A 22,623-nucleotide genomic window follows, 5' to 3' on the forward strand; every position below is an offset into this window, starting at 1 on the left:
CACTCAAGTTGACATTTTTGCATCCTTGTTGCGATCATTCAATTTTCAAATGACTTTTTCAATTACTGTTTCAACTCATCCAAGGTCAATCTCTTCCCCTTTTCCACTTCGACTCCATTTTTCCATCATACATTTTTCGAATATGCTGTCACTCAGAAAAACCTTGCCAGTAAGTATGTGTGTGTGTACGCTGACTTGTGTGAATGTGTGCATGCTTTCTACGAACGTAAGGAGGAAATCACTGAGGAGGAAACTCAAGAGGCAGAAAGACAGGAGGGAAACAAAGACAGGCTCGGGGAGAGGAGTGAACAAAAAGAGAGCAACAGGGATTGACTGATGTCTTGTCAGGTGCTGCTGTTAAGTTGTCAACCACTATGCATGCTTAAAAGACTTGATATAAATCTACAGAGCGGCAAACTTGTGCCAGAAGTGGGAAATTATGTGTAATACTTCAAAAGGAAAATGCTCAGAATACCAAGAGGGGGCACTCTAATGAACTAGAAATCAAATTTACAAGCGAAACCTCAAATGAAAGAGTCACACAGAACAATGTGTAGCAAGGTGAAGCAAAACAACACATTTAAAACATGCAAGTGTCAAATTTCTCAACTTTCTGGATTTGATATGCAGGATTCTTTTCCTTCCATATCCTGTACATATCAGTGGAGTGAATCTCAGCACTGAGGACGATTCGATACACATCTCGATGCACTCCTAGCAATTACTTTAACGATACATGGAATTTTCTGGCGATTCGATACGATTCACCCTCTTCATGATGCGATATTATGCGATAATCATTTAGTTCAAATCAATGCAATCCGATATGATATGGTGCGATTTCTGTTCAACTTGCTGTTGTGTGGTTGAAACGGCCTGTTATTAGTCACAATATATGCACAAATTTCACATATTTTGTGATATATTAGATGTACAAGAATGTGTACATTATCTTTGCAATCGGGGCAAATTTACACAGAGCAGGAAACAACAATTGCCTGTTGTTATATAAGGCCTAAACACACACATGCAGACAATGAAACAAACACTCGTAAGTCTTATAATTATTTATTTGTGTTTTGTTGTTAAATAAAGCCGAAAAACACGACATAATGTTGCACATTTCTGATGACACAAATCAAAAAAGGTCAGTTTTACCCGTCCACATACACATGCTGAAGCTGGAGTTTTCCACTCTGACTTTCCAAAAAGATGCATTTTAAAGAACAAACTAAGGTTGCATGTTGATGGGAGGACAAAACCTGTACAAAAATATGCATTAAAAAATGTTATTCATGTAGACATGACAAACTTAGTATGTTTATATAAAATCATGTGTAACCATAATTAATAACTACTGTACTGAATATGAACCAATGAGTTCATTCATTCATTTTCTACCTCTTTTTCCTCACGAGGGTCGCAGGGGGTGCTGGAGCCTATCCCAGCTGTATTTTGGGCGAAAGGCGGGGTACACCCTGGACTGGTTGCCAGCCAATCACAGGGCACATATAGACAAACAACCATTCACACTCACATTCATACCTATGGACAATTTGGAGTCGCCAATTAACCTAGCATGTTTTTGGAATGTGGGAGGAAACCGGAGAAAACCCACGCATGCACGGGGAGAACATGCAAATTCCACACAGAAATGGCCGAGGGTGGAATCGAACCCTGGTTCTCTGCGCGCTAACCACTCACCCGCCATGGCGCCCAGCCAATAAGTTAAAATGTCTAAATGAATGTTCACTTATTTTAATTTTAATATTTTATATTTTTTTCATTGTCCCCAATATTAAAACCATAAAAACGCACACGCAAAAGCAGTCAAGTATGTTTGAGTGGGAACATTTGTTAGGCATTCCATTCCATTCCCATTCTGCCCTCAGGGCAGACCCAACCTTTATGCTCAAGGATGTGAGGTGGATGCTGATGTCTATGTATGCCTTTTGGGGAATGTTAACAATATGAGCAAGATATGGCTATGAATGATATTACATCACATGTGCACAAATACATAGCTTGTTAGTTCATGCACACATATGTTATATACAATCCAGAGAATTTGATGCAAAAATGCCCTTTACTGTACAATCATGTCTCAATTGTGAACACTTAACTTTGCCTTGCTTGACCTTGTTTTCTCTTTTATCTCCTCTGTGCGAGTGATGTTCAACAGCCACTATTCAACTTACATGCCATCAATCAACTCAGCAGTCCAGGAATACAACAACAGGGACTTCTCACCGGCTGTATCCCAGTGGTAGTTATACATAAACATACATAGTTATATGCATACATAAACAAAAATTTATATGATAATTTTCTGTGTGCCAGTCCAGGGTTTACCCTGCCTCTCGCCCAAAGACAGCTAGGATAGGCGACAGAGAATGAATGAATGAATGAATGAATGAAGGAAGGAAGATAGGAAGGAAGGAAGGAAGGAAAGAAGGAAGGACCACCACCACCTCAACAACTTAATTATATCAGCTGCTTGCCAGTCAATCCATACAATTCAATTAACTATTTCAGACTTATCAAAACGGAACATTGTTTTTCAAAAGCATTATACAATAAATAGAATACCTTACAGCAGGGGTCGGGAACCTTTTTGGCAAAGAGAGCCATGAAGGCCAGGTATTTTAAAATGTGTATCTGTGACAGCCATATACATTTTTTTAAACATTGAATGCAATAAAATGTGTGCATTTTTATGTAAGACCAACAGTTTTAGATAATGGGCTCTAATTACGTAGACCAGGCACACTACCCCACGCCAATGGGGTGTGGCCAGCACACTTTCGTGAGCAATGCAGTGTCTAATAATAAATCAAATACTTGTTGCCATTAATACAACTTCTGCTGCATAATAATTTTGCACCGTACTCCGTAGACGTATTTCATTCTTTTGGCCATCTTTGTCAGAAGGCTTGGTTCTGCAGCTTTAGCTATTTGACTAAAGGAGGAAAGTTTACATTTACATGTTTTTTTGACATCTCAATGACCGAGGTAGACTACAGCATTACCCAGTAATAATCAAGTTTTGGTGTTTGACCTGGAAAATATCATCAGGAAAGATAGATATGGTTGGCCGTATTGCAGCAGAATATAGATGGACGAATTAAAATGCATAAGAAAGTTGTTGATTTTGAATATTATTTTTAACAGTCATTTCTGTGATGGTTTACTTTAAAATGTTAGCAAAAATACATTTTTATTGTGGTAAGAAATGCTTGAGAGCCAGATACAGTCATCAAAAGAGCCCTACCTGGCTCCCGAGCCATAGGTTCCCTACCTCTGCCTTACAGTTTGGTAATCAAAAACGCTCCTTTTCTTCCCACCAGAGATTTTACCCCATTTACTTTTCTAATTGCTTGTCTTCTCTTTTCCGATGGATCTTCCTTAGTGGCTTCATCATCAGATGCTCACTTGTGGATCCAAACTCCCACACCTATCCAATCAACAGGATAGACGATCCCGTGGACTCCATGTACTTGTTAAATTGCATTCTTCGTCTTTAAACAATTCGTCAGATTTGCAAAAATAAATGATTTACCCTTGGGGTGCTCCAATAAGGGTTTAATCCTGCCGATTCCTTCCATGAATGAGATCAGCCAACACCTATGGCATGGATTGTATGAGTGTGGGCGGGATGGGGGGAATTCAATTCCAAAGGCCCCCGACTGCCAGGGTACCTGAAGTCAAATTAAAAGAAGCAACCAGTGGTGCTGAGTTTACTTTACACTTGAATTTGGTCATTTTGGATGCTTGTGCCACATGGAAAATAGTACAAGAACATGTCAGAAAAGTTGTCTATTGGTCACAATTTTTTAAATGGCAATTTTGTTATTATTAAATGTTTAACATGAATATGGCATTTGTTCTATAACTTATATGTGCACATATAACTTATATGTGCACACTGATACTACAATGATATTGTATCTCCTCTCCAGGCACAGCAGAGAGTTAGCTGCATCTGCTCTTCAGAAGCCAGCGGATGCAGCTGGAGGGACCCAGCAGAAGTGGCTAAACCTGCTCTTCATTCAGGTTGTATGTTAATAATGTGAGAAAACTATAAATACATGAATTGCAAAATACAAAAGGTGAGTTGTGGATACCAGCATTTTGTTTTTGTTTTGGTAAAATAAGCATATTGGCTTTGTTGGGCTTGATATAAGCTATGAAAATAAATGTTGGTGACCCCTAATATAGTCAGTAGTACATTTAAATATTTATATTGCATGTATGCGATCTGTATTGGTATTGGGCGATTTCAGTCATGGATTATCGGTATCGGTTTGGGCAGCATAAAATCCCGATTGGAACATCCCTATATAATATAAATAATATTCTAATCTAATATAAAAACGTGTCGTATTTTGCACAAATTTTGTGATTTGTGAGCCTTGTGTTTAGTTAAAAGCCTGATTAAAAAGGTGTATCTTTAAGGCCAATAATATAAATATAAATACTTTAGCTTTTTGGACTGTGATGTCTATATTGCAGATGACAGGCGCCTCTGTGTTGGTGTTTACAGAAAACGTATGTATAAATACATATATTCCGAAGCTAAACAGTACATAACAATCCTTGAAATAAAAATAAAAGAGCAGGAAATAAAGGAAAGATTAGATTGAAGACAGACAGGAAAACGTGTTGGCTTACATTTGGGTGCCAAGTTAAATAAGATAAACACTATTAAGTTAGCAATACATTCCATCTCTCCATAATGGATGGAAGTTTACATTAATGATAAAAGCTTAGAGGGTATGTGGTAAACACGGTCAGAGCCAGGAGAATATGCATTTGCATATTTGTGCAATTGTATTCTGTAGGACGTGTGGATGGAAATGTGTGTTGGCGTGACAGATGTGCACATACATGATTTTTTTTTCAACAACTAGAATATTTTTCAAAATGGCCTGCAAGGAAAATGTAATACAACAACAATGCATCACATTGAGGGGCACTTTCAGAGTAATGGACACCCCAACACACACACAGTTTAGGCAAATTAAAGTATTGACCACTTTATGCCAGACTTCCCATGGTAAGTGTTCACGTGAACAGCATGTACCCCCTATATATATATAGTAGACTCCGTATGACTTTTAAAATTTAATTCCTACCTTAATACATCAAGCAGTGATCAATTCCAACACCACATAGTACTGTATATATCACTAACTTGTCTCTCGGTTCATCCTTGGAACAACACGTCCTCACTTCACACTTCATTCTCTTCTACAATACAGTGGGTGCATTCACTGAAACTGCAAACTCAGAACATTAACACAACAAAACCATTCATAGGAGACAACTGTACACCAGTGAGTAAAAACTATTTTCTATACTCCACACAAAAAGAGCAATGGCTAAAATTGCCTTATTGAATTGTGTAGGATAATTTTACATTTAAAAATTACAATGCTGTTGTAAATACTGTACTTGTAACTCCCGCCTATAGCCTATTTCAGAGAAATTCCAGAGACAGACAAATGATATTACGGGGTGTGGTATGGTTTAGCTTGATTTCAATCTTCAGTTAATTTGGAGCTGTTAATAAACATACACTTAAATGTTAAATCTATATAATCCTGTATTGTCTGTAATGAGTGAAAAGACGAAAAGTAAAATTCTTTATTTATAAATTTAACATTTCTGTAATTAGAGCATAAAAAACCTGTTCATGATCTTCTAAATATGTTCTTTCACATTATTTGGGGACTAAATATACCAGATCTTTAAGGACAGGTTTGGCGAAGTTATCCCCAAACAGAGAACCGCCTTGATGGAGAAGGGAAAGATAGAAAAAGATCATCCAGCTTGTGCAAAGGCACCGACAGCTTCATAAGAACTGGATGAATGCAACACAGCCAGGGAGCCAATCCCTGTGGGAGGAGAAGGTCCAGTAAAGACGAGCCAGGCTTCGTAGAGCCAAAAGCATCCATAGAATATCCATAGAATAGGAAGCACAAAGTCAGCAGGGAGTGCATTCAAGAGCATGCCAGCAGGCAGTACGATGACCTGTTAAAGAACATGTCATTAGGAACACCAAGATACATAAACAGATTCATGCCACAGAAACCTCAGCAAAATCAGGCATGGTGTTCAGAAGACAGAGCTCCACAAGATCGTACAACCTCTACAAGAACTCTCCCTAGGCACTCGTGTTGCTATGGTACTTAAAACAACTCATTTCATCAGAGTGGAAAAGAGTGGTAGCGGTCTTCATTCATACATAGAAGTAAAAATCTTGTTCTTGTAATGGCCTGAAGGATGGCCACCTACTAGTAGAAAATGGCGACATTGATGCTACCTGCTAAAATCATCATCAGTGCCAAAAACATCACAACACCCACCCTTAACTTCTATCTTCAATTTGACAGCGCCACCCTCACTCCTTGGTATCCTCCTGGACCCCACCCTTTCATTTGAACCCCACATCAAAAAGTTAACCCGGACTGTATTTTTCCATCTTAAGAACATAGCCCGACTCCGTCCATCACTTACATTCTCTGCCGCTGAATCCCTAATCCATGCATTCATCACCTCCAGAATGGACTACTGCAACAGTATTCTCTACGGTACACCATCCAAAACCCTCAACAAACTACAATATATTCAGAACTCCGCTGCCCGCCTCCTCACTTCCACCCGCTCCCGTCAACACATTACCCCTGTCCTCCAAAACCTCCACTGGCTTTCCATCCCCCAACGCATTCACTTCAAAATTCTTCTCATAACCTACAAAGCCCTCCACGATCTGACCCCCCCATATCTCACAGACCTGCTCCATCCACACAATCCCCCGCGTCCCCTTCGCTCCTCAGACTCCAACCTCCTGGCACTCCCCTGTAAGACCAAGCTCCTCTCCATTGCTGCCCCCACCCTCTGGAACTCTTTGCCCCATTCACTCCGTGCTTGCCCTGACCTTCCCAGTTTCAAAAACCAACTAAAAAGCCACCTCTTTAAATCAGTTTTTTATGTCTAACTTTTTATATCTGACTGCTGTGCCCCGCCCCGCTTTTACTCACGTTTTAACTATGTATTAACCAATGAACTCCACAGTATTATTATTATTATTATTATTTATTATTACTTATCTTCTTTTGTGTCTGTTATTATATGGGAGCCAGGCAACGACATTTCGTTGGCAATTTCACTACTGTGTTTTTGTGCAATGACAATAAAAGGAGTCTATGTCTATGTCTATGTATGTTGTATTTTTATGTATCTTTTACTCTGTTTACTTGCTTATATTCAACTCCATTCTTCTGTAAAGCGTCTTTGAGTATTTTGAAAAGCGCTATACAAATAAAATGTATTATTATTATTATTAAAAAGCAGGGGTCTAAGGTTTCCAGGGTGTGTGGAGCACTCCACAATGCGAAAAGACTGGCCTGCACACCACCAGCACCATGATGATGACATAGACATAAACATAGACTTTCTTTTATTGTCATTACACAATAACACAGCAGTAAAATTGCCAACGAAATGCCATTGCCTGGCTCCTGTGTAATAATAAATAATAAATAATAATGTGGAGAATAAATAGATTACATCATATATGAACAACAATGTACAGCGTAAACAGTAATTTGTGCAAGTAATTTAAATAATTTAGAATAAATAACAATAATTTTAAGTTTCAGTTGTGCGTGTGGGCAGGTAGACGGGCTTATTTGGCATTGAGCAGTCTGATGGCCAGGGGGAAGTAGCTGAGTAGGTGGCTTGGGCAAGAAATGCTGATCAAGCCAACCAAGGTCAAAGTCAAGGTCAACAAAAGCCTATTTTAGAGCTATTCAATGCTTGATCAACAAAAATAATGCCATATCAGACAGGAAGTTTTTCAAAGAAGCAATTATACTAATTGCTATAACTAGGGGTGCTCCGATTAATCGGCCACAGATCGGTATTAGCCGATATCAGGGAAAAAGGAAGGTATCGACATTGGCCAATACTTGCTTTCGTTGTGTGCAGGGCCTGCATCAGATTCTGGGTGATATGTGATGTGCAACAAGTGCTACGTTGCACTAGTCTTGAAACGGGTGTTGTGCACACTGATATCACACGATCTCCTCTCCAGGCACAGAAGAGGGAGTCAGCCGACTGAATACAGCCATCCGGACGTGTAGTTATTCCGCTGCCATTTCAATATCATTGTGAACATAAACCCCGCCACACTTAACCCCACACTAACTAAACCACCCAGAAGTGCCTTAATTATGTAACCGTTTAACCGCCAACAGAAGAACGACCAACCACAGAAGTAAATAATAATCTCCCGGTCAAACTCTGCTATGAAAGATAGCAAAATACCGACTCTGCGTTGAGGCAGACTGCTCCGTGTCGTTCTTTGCCCGCCCCCAACTATTGCACACCAGTCACTGATTACATTCGCTAATCCGGACATGCACTGCGGTCTCAGAAAGAAACACAGCTTGATATTTGTTTTTGCACGGTGGTCGAGTGGTTAGCGTGCAGACCTCACAGGTAGGAGACCAGGGTTCAATTCCACCTTCGGTCATCTCTGTGTGGAGTTTGCGTGTTCTCCCCGTGCATCTGTGGGTTTTCTCCGGGTACTCCGGTTTCCTCCCACATTCCAAAAAACATGCTAGGTTAATTAGCGACTCCAAATTGTCCATAGGTATGAATGTGAGTGTGAATGGTTGTTTGTCTATATGTGCCCTGTGATTGACTGGCCACCAGTCCAGGGTGTACCCTGGGATAGGCTCCACCCTTGTGAGGAAAAAGCGGTAGAAAATTAATTAATTAATTATTCATTAAAAAAAGTCATTTGTGCCGTTCCAAATGCCAGGTTCGGGTTCGGTTCCACCCGGTTATTTGCCACAAGGATTAATGACTTAGCAGATCAGCTGTGCACTCTGGAAGGACACAGTTGTGTTAGCGACTTCATGCACTTCATTACATTTTACAGCCACCTAGCAGATAGCCGGCGGGGACAAGAATACCAGCTGGATCGGATATCTCTGTCGGTGTTATTGCCAATTTAGGTCATCTACTGACATGATGTGGGTCAGCGTGAGGGGTAGCAGTGGTGAAGTATAGTATGTCCCCTGAAATCCACAATCATCTCCACAGTCTTTGATGTGTTTAACACTTATATGTGCCCTCTGCAAACCTTGCACTGAAGGAATTTAGGGGAGAATAATTTAAGGATGATGGTTTTTAGTGCAGAACTGAAGATTTAAAGGTCGCACATCTTTACAAAAATTTTTTTTTATCATTACAGTCCAAAAGAATTGAAATACAACAAACATTTTACCACAAGAGAGTAATTATAACACTCAATCAAAGTGACGGTGAGTTCATTATATGTGTCTATAATTAGCATTGGGAGGGAGGAACCTGTCTTAACTGTCAAGTTATCAGATGACTTGAGCACCTGACAGTCACTAAGATTTATCAGCCGGATATTACTTTCCCATTAGTCCTCTTTCTCTCTCCTAACTCACCTCCAATTACGAATTTCAGGTCATTTGTCAAACGGTGTGTTTGGTAGCAAGAGTGCTGACAGGTCAGCCTGCCTCAGGACACATTTCTTGGGTACGAGACTAGTTATTGTGCTGTGTGAAACAATGACATTGCACAAAACAACCTCAGTTTTCAACATTCTTCTTCCCAATACTAATAATTAGGGTTGAGTATCCGTCACGGATAATGCATTTTTGTACAAGTATGAAACAAGTACGTACATTTCTACATTATCTGTATTTCTGTTTAAAAAAAATGCTCATTATGTATTCACTCTTCACTCTGTGATTGGCCAATCACACAAGTGGCAGCCACAGAGGAGCTCATCTGTGCCTCATTCACGTAGATGGTGCAATCGGAAAAGTTGAAAACGGCTCAGTTTGTCACAATGCCTCCACTTAATTAGGTTTTCTTCAGTGTGCCTCTATTTTGGTTTATATCTAAAGTTACTTGGTAAACCTGCACGGTGCACAGCGCACTGCGCAGTGCACTCAACAACTCAATTTAGTAGCATGGCCGCATTTTTTCCTTGAAATGTGTTTTTGTCTTATTCCACAAAGTCATGATAAAACATGCATGCTGCCTACAATATACAATATACGATACAGTACCGTACAATACAGTACAATAATTGAGTTCATATGGTCATCACCTCGTACTTCGGTAAGAGGTACATTATTAAAAAAAAACAAACTGCATTATGGAAAGCAGGAAGTGAACAAATGTAACAGTTACTGATTGTAAAAGTACCAGATGGAGGGGTAGGATTTAATAAGCTTTGCTTCTTCCTACTCCTTTTGGACATGTGGAACTGTGAACTGATTATGTGATGCATTCAATTGTAATCTGATGCATGTTCAAATGAAATAAAACCATTACTATTACCATTTCCATTTCCATCCTTTTGTCAAAGTCAACCACAATGTGTCCTTCTGTGTTTCACTCCTGAATACCAAACCTGCCCATCACCTCTTCATCGTCTCTATTTCCTGCACCAACATGTCCATTAAAGTCTTCCCCAAGGACAACTCTTTCCCTTCTAGGGATGCTCTGCATCACTTCATCAAGGTCCAGACAGAATTTTTTTCCTCTAACTCACATCCTACTTGTGGGGCATACCCACTAATAACATTGGGCATCACACCTTCAATTTTTAGCTTCAGACTCATACCCCTATCTGACACTTTTTACCTCCAGGACATTCTTAACCAACTCCTCCTTCAGAATAAATTCCTACTCCATTTATCTTTGTATCTACACCATGATAGAACAACTTGAACCCTGCTCCTAAACATCTAGCCTTGCTACCTTTCCACCTGGTCTCCTGGACAGACAGTATGTCTACCTTCCTCCTCTGCATCATGTCAACCAACTCTCGACCTTTCCCTTTCCCTTGCCATAATTCCAACATTCAAAAAAATGTATACAGTCTTAATATAAAAGCTAAAATAAAGCTTTTCGTTCATGAAATACAATAATAAATCAGAATATGTATTCCAAAGTTACAAATGGGGATCAACCATCCATCCATTCATTGTCTATGCTGCTTACAAATGGTGATTAATCATGATTGTTTAGTTGAAAATTGTTTATCCCTATGTCTATATATATTTGAAAAGCCTATCCCAGCTCTCTTCTGGCAAGAGGTGGGGTACACCCAGTCAATCACAGGGCACATACAGACAAACAACCATTCACACTCACATTCATACCTATGGACAATTTGGAGTCGCTAATTAACCTAGCATGTTTTTGAAAAGTGGGAGGAAACCGGAGTACCCGGAGAAAACCAACAGATGCACAGGGAGAACATGCAAACTCCACACAGAGAAGATGGAATTGAACTTGGGCCTCCGAGTTGTGTGGCCTGTGCGCTAACCACTTGACTACCGTGCAGCCCAATACTTGAAATTATTAGTAGAAATTAAAGTCATACATATCATTTCAAACTTAAAAAAGTGCCTGGACTGGTGGCCAGCCAATCACAGGGCACATATAGACAAACAACCATTCACACTCACAGTCTCCTAGCTGTGAGGTCTGCGCGCTAACCACTCGACCGCCGTGCAGCCCTGTATGACAATATATTGTATATTATTTTTATTATTTATAAATATTTATTATTGTAAAATAAGCAGTGGACTGGCCTGCTCATGTCTCAAATGCACTGCCAATTACACACACAAATACACACTCGCTCTTTGCACGTCACACTAGCTCTCTCCTAGCCCTTTGCCCTTATACAAGAAGAACAACAACAAAACTTTGAAATAAATGGTCAGCATCAGTGAAAACTTCATTCTAAGCAGAAATTGCCCTTCTTACCGTTCCGCTCCCTACGGCAAAACAATTTGCTGACCCAGACATAGAAAGCCATCAGCTTACAATTTCCCCTTCATCTGCAGTTCACTTTATGTCAAACTTGTCATGTTGTGTGGTCCAATGAAGAGGCATTCTCATTTGGTCCAAGGAGTGAAAAAAAATCAAGAGGCATTTTATTAACAATACCCTGACTCTGTGTCCTCAGAACCCTTGTTAGCTGCCAAGTATGTCCTAGTTTCCACTATATTTATGCCTACACATCGCATTTACATCACTTTTTTGGAAAGCAAAATAAATATAAAGGACTGGTATTGTGGTTATCATCTAAACATTTTAATATGGAGATATAGCAAATGCAATTGATGTTGTGTGTGTGCTCTCAAGCAATTGTGCATTTATTATATTATTTCAAGAGAGAAGAAAGGGAGGACAAACAGTTGGTGCTTGTGTGGGGGAGAGGCAACAAATGCAAATGTTTTAATGACAGAACTTTCATAGAGTCAACAGTTATCATCAGACACCAAATGCTTTTTATTTGATCTTAATTTGTATTATCATGCAAACACTCCAGTTTGCAACCGACAGTCTGTTCTTGCCAGATGGATAGCGATGAACTGCAGGCTGATAAACAGTGGAAGACGAGAGGTTAACAGAGGTGTTGCAAACTGTGCCCAATCACCCATCAAACAAGCCAACATGTAGAGACCTCAGTGACCGAAACCAAAATCAGCAAACAAATGGAAAAAAGAAACCCAACTGATAAGCACATCTATTTTGGGGTTGAGACTATATTGATTGCGAGTAGAACGAGGGCCGAACTGGGAAAAATAGTTAGTTATTTTTTTCTTTTTTAAGTTAATTGCTGTTGGGGCCCCCCTCGTGGTAACAGGGTCCTAAGCAGGTGCTTAGTCCTGAGTAGAACTAGAACTCATGAACACAGAAACCTTGCAGGTTGACTGACAAATACGTCAAACAGATGCTCACGGTGGCAAGTAACTGGGTAATTGAAAACAAGACATCCACTATCTGTACAAGGTTCTCACATCTTACTATGAAAAGAGCCATTTTACCCCCTAAAGAAAAATAGCCTAGAGCTGCAAACATACGTTTAAAGCAAGGTCTTACAAACTCTAACAAGAAATATGCTTTTTACTTTTTTCCTCTCACACAAAGTTGGATTTTTGTAACGCATTACAAAAACGTGTATTTTCCTCACTTTGGTGCTAAAAAAATATTTGAGCATTGCAAAGTGTGCCGCAACAAAGAGGCTGAAGAGCCACACGCAGCTATGGAGCCATGGGTTGCTGTCAGGTTCAAACTCCTGTGACACTTTTAAAAACACTTAAATACAGAAATACAGAAGAGACAGACAACAAAATTCAAAGTTACTCGCAGAGAGGAGAGTGAAACCACATACCCAGTGACATGCCGCTCCACTCTGAGTATGCAGTTCACACTCATCTCTTTTTATTCTCTTTCGGGGGTCCCTACTACATGGTCGTGCATGTCGAAGGGTGGAGAAGGCAGTTGCACGAGCTGTATTTGTTTGTCTATGTGTGTGTGCATATGTGAGAGTAATTACTTTTATTGTTTTATGAGTTCTTATCTTGACACATTCTTGCAGGATTGACATGAACATCTGCAGGGTTGCTGTTGGGGCATCCAGGCACCTCCAGGACCTGGGGGTCTCTGATCAGGGTCACGGGAACATTTCCTCTTCAGCACATTCAAACACTTTCTATTGTCTAAGCAAATGGATATAAGGGTGATAACTAATATTATATTCATTCTATCTACATTTTATTCTAACAGTTGCTGACCCCTGTTCTAGTGGGATTGCGGAACAGTATTGAATATATAATAAGTGTTCTTTTAATTTATGATTTTCAGCCTGATGTCTTCAAATCTTTCAACAGCCACAGACTCCCCAGCATCTCAGGGGCAGATACATCCCAGTTCTTCTAACTTCCTGCAAGCAGGGCCAATCCAATGAAGGCCATGAATTCATCTTTGGTGACATTTTTCCATTCTTTTCCTCGAGCTGTTGCTACTCTCCGCCCTTCCAAGTTTGTGCACTTCATTGCCTCTTGTATTGATAGTTAAAGCAATAAAGAGTTCCCATGCATCTTTTGGTGAGACAGTGGGGCTCAGTCCTTGTGCTTCTGAAGATATTGTGGCTCTCTGTTTTGCCCTGAGTGGGAGGTAACTCCCTCCAGTAAGAGTCTTTCCGACTCATTCTGTCGGACGTGATTTGGACACTTTCTTCGTCAGAGGACACACAAGAGGAATCTTCTGAGTCAGATTGATCCTGTTCAGTTGGATTTCCAGGTGGACAACTGCCACTGCCACCAGGACAAAAGTCTGGGTTATCAGACTCAGAGTCCAACCTTGTTACTGCCTCTCCATCAGCCAGCATCTGTAGGACCATTTCAGCTGTGTGTCTATCAGACAAGGCATGGATGAGGAAACATAATGTTTTCAATATATTAATATGTAGCCATATATAATTTAGTGAACCATTCTGGACATTGTTTTGCACTGTTATACAGTATCTCAATTCCAGACTGACAGTATCTCTGACAGGTGTAATACTTATACTGCATATAATATTTTACGAAAACTGTGCTAGTGTTAGCTATTGATAAAGTATGCCCAACAATACATATAGTAATGTTAGCCAGCTAGTGTCAGCTAGTTATAAAGTAGGCTAATTTGTTGATAATTAATACTAACAGTCATGAAGGACACACACACAATATCAAATGAAGATAATACTTACATGTATTAGCACATGTAAAATAATCTTCCTGAGGGGTGACACTTTTGATATAGTTTGTGTGGTCTACAGTTAATTTATTCCTGACAGCCAAAGTTGATAAGAATCAAAGGTTCCTATTGGATTCCATAGAAAATACATGCGGGTCATTTTCGACCCACTTATGGAAGGTTGGGGTAGTAACACAAAAACAAATATTTCTTAAAATGTATAAAAGATAAGTTAAAAATTTGAATGGCATTATATCAAAAACATGTTTTTTAGGAATACCTGGAATATGAAATAATAACAATTTTTCATTACAAAGATATTTCAAGAAAACACTTATGCATCTAAGGGTTAAAAATTGTCTGTGGTAATTTTGTTTCTACTTCTGTCTTTCATGCAGGGAACTTTGTATGAATGCACTTCAGTTGACTTTTCCCACAACTTCCCCATTAAGTTGTCTGTCTATCAGATTCACCTGACTGCCCTTTCTATCAGAATAAACACTACCCTTGTCTGTCAACAAAACATTCTATTAACCCTCTTAGTGCAGCCTGTGTGTGTGTGCTCACATACATACCCACACACAAACTGATGATAATATATTACATCACAATCGAAGTTAATCAACTCTTATGATTTTATGACATGATGTGTAGAACATTAAATCCAATTTCAATTTTCAGAATCAATCGTAGAATATTCATCCTTCAGAAAAGCTGACATATTTGAAGCATGTCTTCGGAGGACACATGGTGTCTCACTGAACATTTGTGTCGGCTGGGTACATCCTGTACTTTATGTTGCCATTTGTTCAGCATAATATGATACGGGAAGGTGGCTCTAATTTTTAATCTCAGCTCTGTGTCTGGAATTTGCATGTACTCCCTGTTGCTCCTGGAAAGCTCTGCCAGTGTGGAGACATTGTGTTCTTGTTAGAATAAAATGTAGATAGAATGAATATAGTGTTAGTTATCACCCTTATATCCATTTGCTTAGACAATAGAAAGAGTTTGAATGCATATGTTCATGTTAATCCTGCAAGAATGTGCCAAGATAAGAACTCATAAAACAATAAAAGTAATGACTCTCACATATACACACACACATAGACAAACAAATACAGCTTGTGCAACTGAATCCCCCACCCCTTAGAGTTGCATGACCATGTAGTAGGGACCCCCGAAAGAGAATAAAAAGAGAGGAGTGTGAACTGCATATTCAGAGTGGAGCAGCATGTCACTGGGTATGTGGTTTCACTCTCCTCGCTGCGAGTAACTTCGAATATTGTTGTCTGTCTCTTCTGTATTTCTGTGTTTAAGTGTTTTTAAAAGTGTCACAGGAGTTTGAACATGACAGTTCTCAGTACACGTGGTAGGGGAGAAGAGGATGGTGGCAAATCTTCTCTGATGGATAACGAATCCTGCCCATTACAGAACACCACAATGTACCTCAGCAGTTCCTTTAGTTGCATATCTCTTTGCCCAAAATGACTGAAGGAGAGGTCCTTCCTTCCTGCAGCTATACATTGCAGCCAATTTTGCTGTCAATTATTTTTGCATGACAGCTTATATTTATGTATTCACGTATACAGGGGTGTGGAAAAATGTTTGCCCCCTTTCAGAGTTATTATTTGTTGCATGTTTGTTACATTTAAATGTTTCACATCATAAAACTTGAAATTTTAAATATTAGTCAATAACAACACCACTTAACACAAAATGCAGTTTTTAAATTAAATGTTTTATAATTAACCTGCATGTCCCTGTGTGAAAACGTGATTGCCCCCTAAACCTACTGGTTGGGCTACCCTTCAAAGGTTTGCCATACCTTTCACAAGTGGAGGTATTGTGTAGTGATTATACAGTAGGGTCCCTTAATAGGGGGCCTACGGGCCATTGTCAGATGCAGAAAAATAAACGAATTCATGACCTGGCCTCCTGACTCTACAAACAGGACTATAGCAATACAATCTATCACTGGGTCTTTGGGGTCTTATTTATCAATGTGCACAGACATACACTTTGGTCGCAGTCAATTCCCAACTCTGGTCTGTCCGTGTGAAACATAAACATCAACAACAATTCCTATTCTTACAGAAGTGATAGACAGAATGTTGGAAGGCAAACAAAAATGGAAATGAGAGCTAAAATTAAGCAAATCCCCTTCTCAGATTCGACAACAACTAGACATACTGAAGTACTGGCTGGTGATCTATTTAAGTAACTGTGTTATAGAATAAAAATGAAGTGAGAGAATGAAGTTCTCTAGTTGTGGATGAGTCCACTGACACACCTATGGTGTTTTTGGCATCATATGATGAGTCAAAAAGGGAGTTTCTTGAATATGTTTGGCCTCTCAACTGTGCAGGTTTCATCATTGTGGCCAATTTTAGTTGAAAGCATGAAAAGGAAGTCTCTGAGCATGCACCCAAACTATATAGGCATTCCTTAGACCCCTGTGAGTGCCATCAGACATGCACACTGTAGTCTAAAACCTAAGAACTTGAGGTAGTCCACCTTCCATTCTGTGTATGTGTGGTTTCAAACAGACGGCAAGGTGTATTTAACAATATAGCTTTCTTTACTCTGAACGTCAAACCAAATAATTAATTAAAATTAATTTCATTTTCATGTTTACTATTTATTCTGTTAATTCTGCATACTTATTTTCCTTATTTTCACATTTCACATCAACACATTCTGCAAATTTGGTGTAACGCTTCCTTTATCCGGTAGGTCAGGCCATCACACATCACATTCTCCACACACATGGAAAATAAGAGAGCCGTTTGCCATAAACAAAACAACAGTGTCATAAAAATATCTGCCATAAACAGTCGGAATTGCATGGGTGACTACATCTTCCTTAATCACAAGAACAGGCATTACAGTTTGTTGAAAATTTACTAGCATTGTCTCCACAATGTTTTGTTTGAACTCTATTTATTTAATATCTCCATTTTTTTTAAATTCTAACTTATTTAATTTCTATTTTGATTTTCTATTTTCTTCTAAGTTATTTATTGTTAACAAAGTATTCCTTTCTCACTACTCTAATTACATTTTTTTAATTTTTTTTATTCCTTTTGCCGGGCGGCACGGCGGCCGAGTGGTGAGCGCGCAGACCTCACAGCTAGGAGACCAGGGTTCAATTCCACCCTCAGACATCTCTGTGTGGAGTTTGCATGTTCTCCCCGTGCATGCGTGGGTTTTCTCCGGGTACTCCGGTTTCCTCCCACATTCCAAAAACATGCTAGGTTAATTAGCGACTCCAAATTGTCCATAGGAATGAATGTGAGTGTGAATGGTTGTTTGTCTATATGTGATTGGCTGGCGACCAGTCGAAGGTGTATCCGGCCTCTTGCCCGAAGACAGCTGGGATAGGCTCCAGCACCCCGCGACCCTCGTGAGGAAAAAACGGTAGAAAATGAATGAAATGAATTCCTTTTGCCCTCATACAGCACAACTTTTCTTGCTCATATTTTATTTTTTCAACACTTTCCTTTTTTCTTTACACAGGAAGTGATCAAAATTAAAATGGAAAAAATATAAGTGGTAGCCTCTGTGGGTCACTATCCCCACTATCACTAATTTCTGTTGTCCTTTTATATTTCACCACTCCTCCCTTGGGCGGAGCTACGGGACGTGCCACAGCTGTTCTATATTATAATCACTATTTATACTCACTTGTTGCAACTGGATGGCACTCGGCTATTTTTCGACTTCAGACGTCAAGCCATTCGTCTACCCCTGTTCGGCGTCTTCCCCTGTTTGACCTTCGGCAGTTCTGTGTGCCATCCAGTCGGTTCGTGTTATCCTTTGCTGCATGTCCTGTGGCTCTGTCTGTTTCTTTTGTACTTTCCTTGTCCCTGACTTACATTTGCGGTGCCTTTTTGTTTTCCTTTTAAGCGCCGTTGTTTTTGGTTCCCCGTCTTTGGCAAGACTTACCATTAAAAGACTTTAACTACACTGTTCTCATCCTCTGCATCCTGGGATCCGAGTCCGGGTCAGATCGCACCCTCGTCACAGAATTATCAGCACATAAACTCTGCTTCTTTATTCTCCTGAGATGTTAAATTTATTAATTTATTCTTTTCATTCATCATTTATATGTACTGGATTTATAATCATTTTTAACCATTTTATGCATGTAAATTTAACTTGCCAATTGCATCTTCTACCTGACTGAGGCACCACAAATCCAGTGTAGGGCAAAAAAGGAGAGACAAAACAAGTAAAAACAATTTTACCTTTACAATTATTGATTATTGGTTTGTTAATACCATACCCCGATGAGGATTAGCGACATAAAATACTCGTTTGGTACTGGTAAAAAATGCATTATCCGTAACATTTATAATGAGTATGCAGCTCATACCTAATTGACGTTGTTTCTTATGTGAAAATGTGATTTGGTTAGAGCAGGTTTTGGATGTTCTGGAACAAATTAATGAGGTTAAGCGAAGTTCCACTGTGCTATTATAATATGGCTACATTCTATTTCCCTTCCCATTACAACTTAACTGAATGGTAGTTTTTTTATTTCGATCACTTTGAGTACTTTTTGAGAGCATAGTGTATTGGGAATTACCTCATGCTTTTGTTCAGATCCACTTGTCTTGTTCACACTTTTTCCAAGAGAGTCAGTGAACTGGAATGAGGAGAGATGAGTCCTGCTGTGCTTCAAGAATCTTCTGTCCTGCCAGCAGTGCTGCCCTCTTATCTCTTTCCTCCCTTTCACTTATTCTTCTATCCCCTTGGATTATTATACACTCCTTTTTGATGCTCCATCACCACTGGCACATGGATTGATTTCTTTGTTCTTTTCTTTCCTCCACTCTTATCCAATTTCACATATTAATTGTGTTTCAATGTCAATCGTAATTCCTGTTTGTGAGGCTTATTCATTTTCGACACCAAGGCAAATAACACCTTTTGCTTCCTACAAAAAGGATTCAGTGCTACATTTTTCATTAAACACAACAGTGTTGACTAAATTAAAATAACATTATCCTTACAATGTGGCTTATTGCATGACCACAGGACAGGTTTTATTAAAATTAAAAGATGTTCAATGCTGCACAAGCAGGTGTGTCACATTCGGGCTTGCGAGCTTTGCGATGCGACCCCAGGATGCAGAGAGCAGGACTAAAATGCAGGTAAAAGGAATTTAATGATACTTGAGCTATGCAGACAGCAACTACCAAGCAAAAGGCAAACCAAACACAAAGAAGCCACAAAAGAAAGAGCACACACCTGAACTAAATAGGGAGTATGAAATTAGAGACAGGTGCGTGAAACGAGCCAGGATAAAGAAAACGGAAGGGAACAAGAAAGGAAGTAGTTATAAAATAAGGGCATGGAAACCGGAACAGAGGCAAAAAGGAAACTAAAAGAGCTGTCACGAGGGTGTCACGCCCACATTGTGACAAGGTGAATACACTTGCAGCCATAGGAGTCGTGAATGGTGATGCAATAAGGCAACTACAATATAACCCAATGAATCAGCAAAGATTTGTACGAACTGAAGAGAAACATGAGCGCTACCGATGTCGCCAGAGACAAAGGGACAGCCATTTGCTGATACCCCTGAAAGTCAAGGTGTCACTGTGAGTCTGACGTGTGGTGAATGTTATAAAACAGACTGAAACCGTAAGGGTCTTCCTGTCCCTCTGGCCGGCTACTACGTCAACCATTATATGTTGTTTGGAAAGGTTGACAACAACAGTGTTTCTGCCTCTTGGGTAGAAAGGGAGCAAACTTTTCCCTACAAAGCCCTGGGGTGGCAAGGTCAGTTGGGTAAAAAATCTTCAGGAAGAGATGCCTAAAGTCAAGGTTGTTGACAAAGTATTACTTTGGACTCTTGGTGGCAGTGGTGGGATTTGAACCGACGCCTCAAATGAGACTGGAGCCTTAATCCAGCGCCTTTGACTACTCGGCCACACTACCTCTGAAATGCGGCTTGACTGGAATCAAAGGACTGCTTCTTACTTTCAAAATTGACAAACACTCTGCTGGCGAGCGAAACGGCACATACGCACGGCTCACAGATGACATCGACATCTTCCATGTGTCCAACAGCTGCTTCTGCCAAGTGGGTTGGGTGCCGCAACACCGTTCGACATCAAACTCACAACCATTTGACTGGTAACAAAGAGCTGCTTCTTACTTTGAACATTGACAAACACTCTGCTGAGAGCAGAGTAGCAAAAATTGGCAGTATACTCATGCTGTTCCTCCCCACGGAAATCTTTAGTAAAAGGCGAAAGATTTGTACGATCTGAAGAGAAACATGAGCGCTACCGATATCGCCAGAGACAAAGGGACAGCCATTTGCTGATACCCCTGAAAGTCAAGGTGTCACTGTGAGTCTGACGTGTGGTGAATGTTATAAAACAGACTGAAACCGTAAGGGTCTTCCTGTCTCTCTGGCCGGCTACTACGTCAACCATTATATGCTGTTTGGAAAGGTTGACAACAACAGTGTTTCTGCCTCTTGGGTAGAAAGGGAGCAAACTTTTCCCTACAAAGCCCTGGGGTGGCAAGGTCAGTTGGGTAAAAAATCTTCAGGAAGAGATGCCTAAAGTCAAGGTTGTTGACAAAGTATTGTTTCGGACTCTTGTTGGCAGTGGTGGGATTTGAACCCACACCTCAAATGAGACTGGGGCCTAAATCCAGCGCCTTTGACCACTCGGCCACACTACCTCTGAAAGGGTATATCCTTTCCCTAACCGTAACCGTAACCCTAACCCCAACCCGAACCCTAACCCCAACCCGAACCCCAACCCGAACCCTAACCACAAACCTAACCCATTTGAGTGGAATCAAAGGGCTGCTTCTCACTTTCAACATTGACAAACACTCTGCTGAGAGCAGAATATCAAAAATTGGCAGTATACTTGTGCTGTTTCAGTCAAACGGCCCCAGTATCATAAGATGCCTAAAGGCAAGGTTGTTGACAAATTATTGCTTTAGACTCTTGGTGGCAGTGGTGGGATTTGAACCCACGCCTCAAATGAGACTGGAGCCTTAATCCAGCGCCTTTGACCACTCGGCCACACTACCTCAGAAACTGGGTTTGACTGGAATCAAAGGAGTGCTTCTTACTTTCAAAATTGACAAACACTCTGCTGGCGAGCGAAACGGCACATACGCACGGCTCACAGATGATATCGACATCTTCCATGTGTCCAACAGCTGCTTCTGCCAAATGGGTTGGGTGCCGCAACACCGTTCGACATCAAACTCACAACCATTTGACTGGTAACAAAGAGCTGCTTCTTACTTTGAACATTGACAAACACTCTGCTGAGAGCAGAGTAGCAAAAATTGGCAGTATACTCATGCTGTTCCTCCCCACGGAAATCTTTAGTAAAAGGCGAAAGATTTGTACGATCTGAAGAGAAACATGAGCGCTACCGATATCTCCAGAGACAAAGGGACAGCCATTTGCTGATACCCCTGAAAGTCAAGGTGTCACTGTGAGTCTGACGTGTGGTGAATGTTATAAAACAGACTGAAACCGTAAGGGTCTTCCTGTCTCTCTGGCCGGCTACTACGTCAACCATTATATGCTGTTTGGAAAGGTTGACAACAACAGTGTTTCTGCCTCTTGGGTAGAAAGGGAGCAAAGTTTTCCCTACAAAGCCCTGGGGTGGTAAGGTCAGTTGGGTAAAAAATCTTCAGGAAGAGATGCCTAAAGTCAAGGTTGTTGACAAAGTATTGTTTCGGACTCTTGTTGGCAGTGGTGGGATTTGAACCCACGCCTCAAATGAGACTGGAGCCTAAATCCAGCGCCTTTGACCACTCGGCCACACTACCTCTGAAAGGGTATATCCTTTCCCTAACCGTAACCGTAACCCCAACCCCAACCCGAACCCCAACCCGAACCCTAACCCTAACCACAAACCTAACCCATTTGAGTGGAATCAAAGGGCTGCTTCTTACTTTCAACATTGACAAACACTCTGCTGAGAGCAGAATATCAAAAACCCCAACCCGAACCCCAACCCCAACCCGAACCCTAACCAC

At 40.4% G+C, this 22,623-nt stretch overlaps 5 non-coding genes across 5 annotated transcripts; all 5 read right to left on the reverse strand.

The window, feature by feature from the left end:
- Nucleotides 1-20,777: 20,777 nt before the first annotated feature.
- Nucleotides 20,778-20,892, reverse strand: LOC144894735 (U5 spliceosomal RNA). The gene has a single exon (XR_013625388.1). It is a non-coding gene; the product is annotated as a U5 spliceosomal RNA (small nuclear RNA).
- A 323-nt stretch (nt 20,893-21,215) lies between these two features.
- trnal-uag (transfer RNA leucine (anticodon UAG)) lies at nt 21,216-21,297 on the reverse strand. The gene has a single exon. It is a non-coding gene; the product is annotated as a tRNA-Leu (tRNA).
- A 278-nt stretch (nt 21,298-21,575) lies between these two features.
- trnal-aag (transfer RNA leucine (anticodon AAG)) lies at nt 21,576-21,657 on the reverse strand. Its single transcript has one exon. It is a non-coding gene; the product is annotated as a tRNA-Leu (tRNA).
- Nucleotides 21,658-21,893: 236 nt separating this feature from the next.
- LOC144894746 (U5 spliceosomal RNA) lies at nt 21,894-22,008 on the reverse strand. The gene has a single exon (XR_013625399.1). It is a non-coding gene; the product is annotated as a U5 spliceosomal RNA (small nuclear RNA).
- A 323-nt stretch (nt 22,009-22,331) lies between these two features.
- Nucleotides 22,332-22,413, reverse strand: trnal-uag (transfer RNA leucine (anticodon UAG)). The gene has a single exon. It is a non-coding gene; the product is annotated as a tRNA-Leu (tRNA).
- Nucleotides 22,414-22,623: the final 210 nt, after the last annotated feature.

Source organism: Doryrhamphus excisus, linkage group LG22, assembly GCF_037039965.1.
Source record: "Doryrhamphus excisus strain RoL-2023G ecotype Guam linkage group LG22, RoL_Dexc_Guam_v1.1, whole genome shotgun sequence".
NCBI lineage: Eukaryota > Metazoa > Chordata > Actinopteri > Syngnathiformes > Syngnathidae > Doryrhamphus > Doryrhamphus excisus.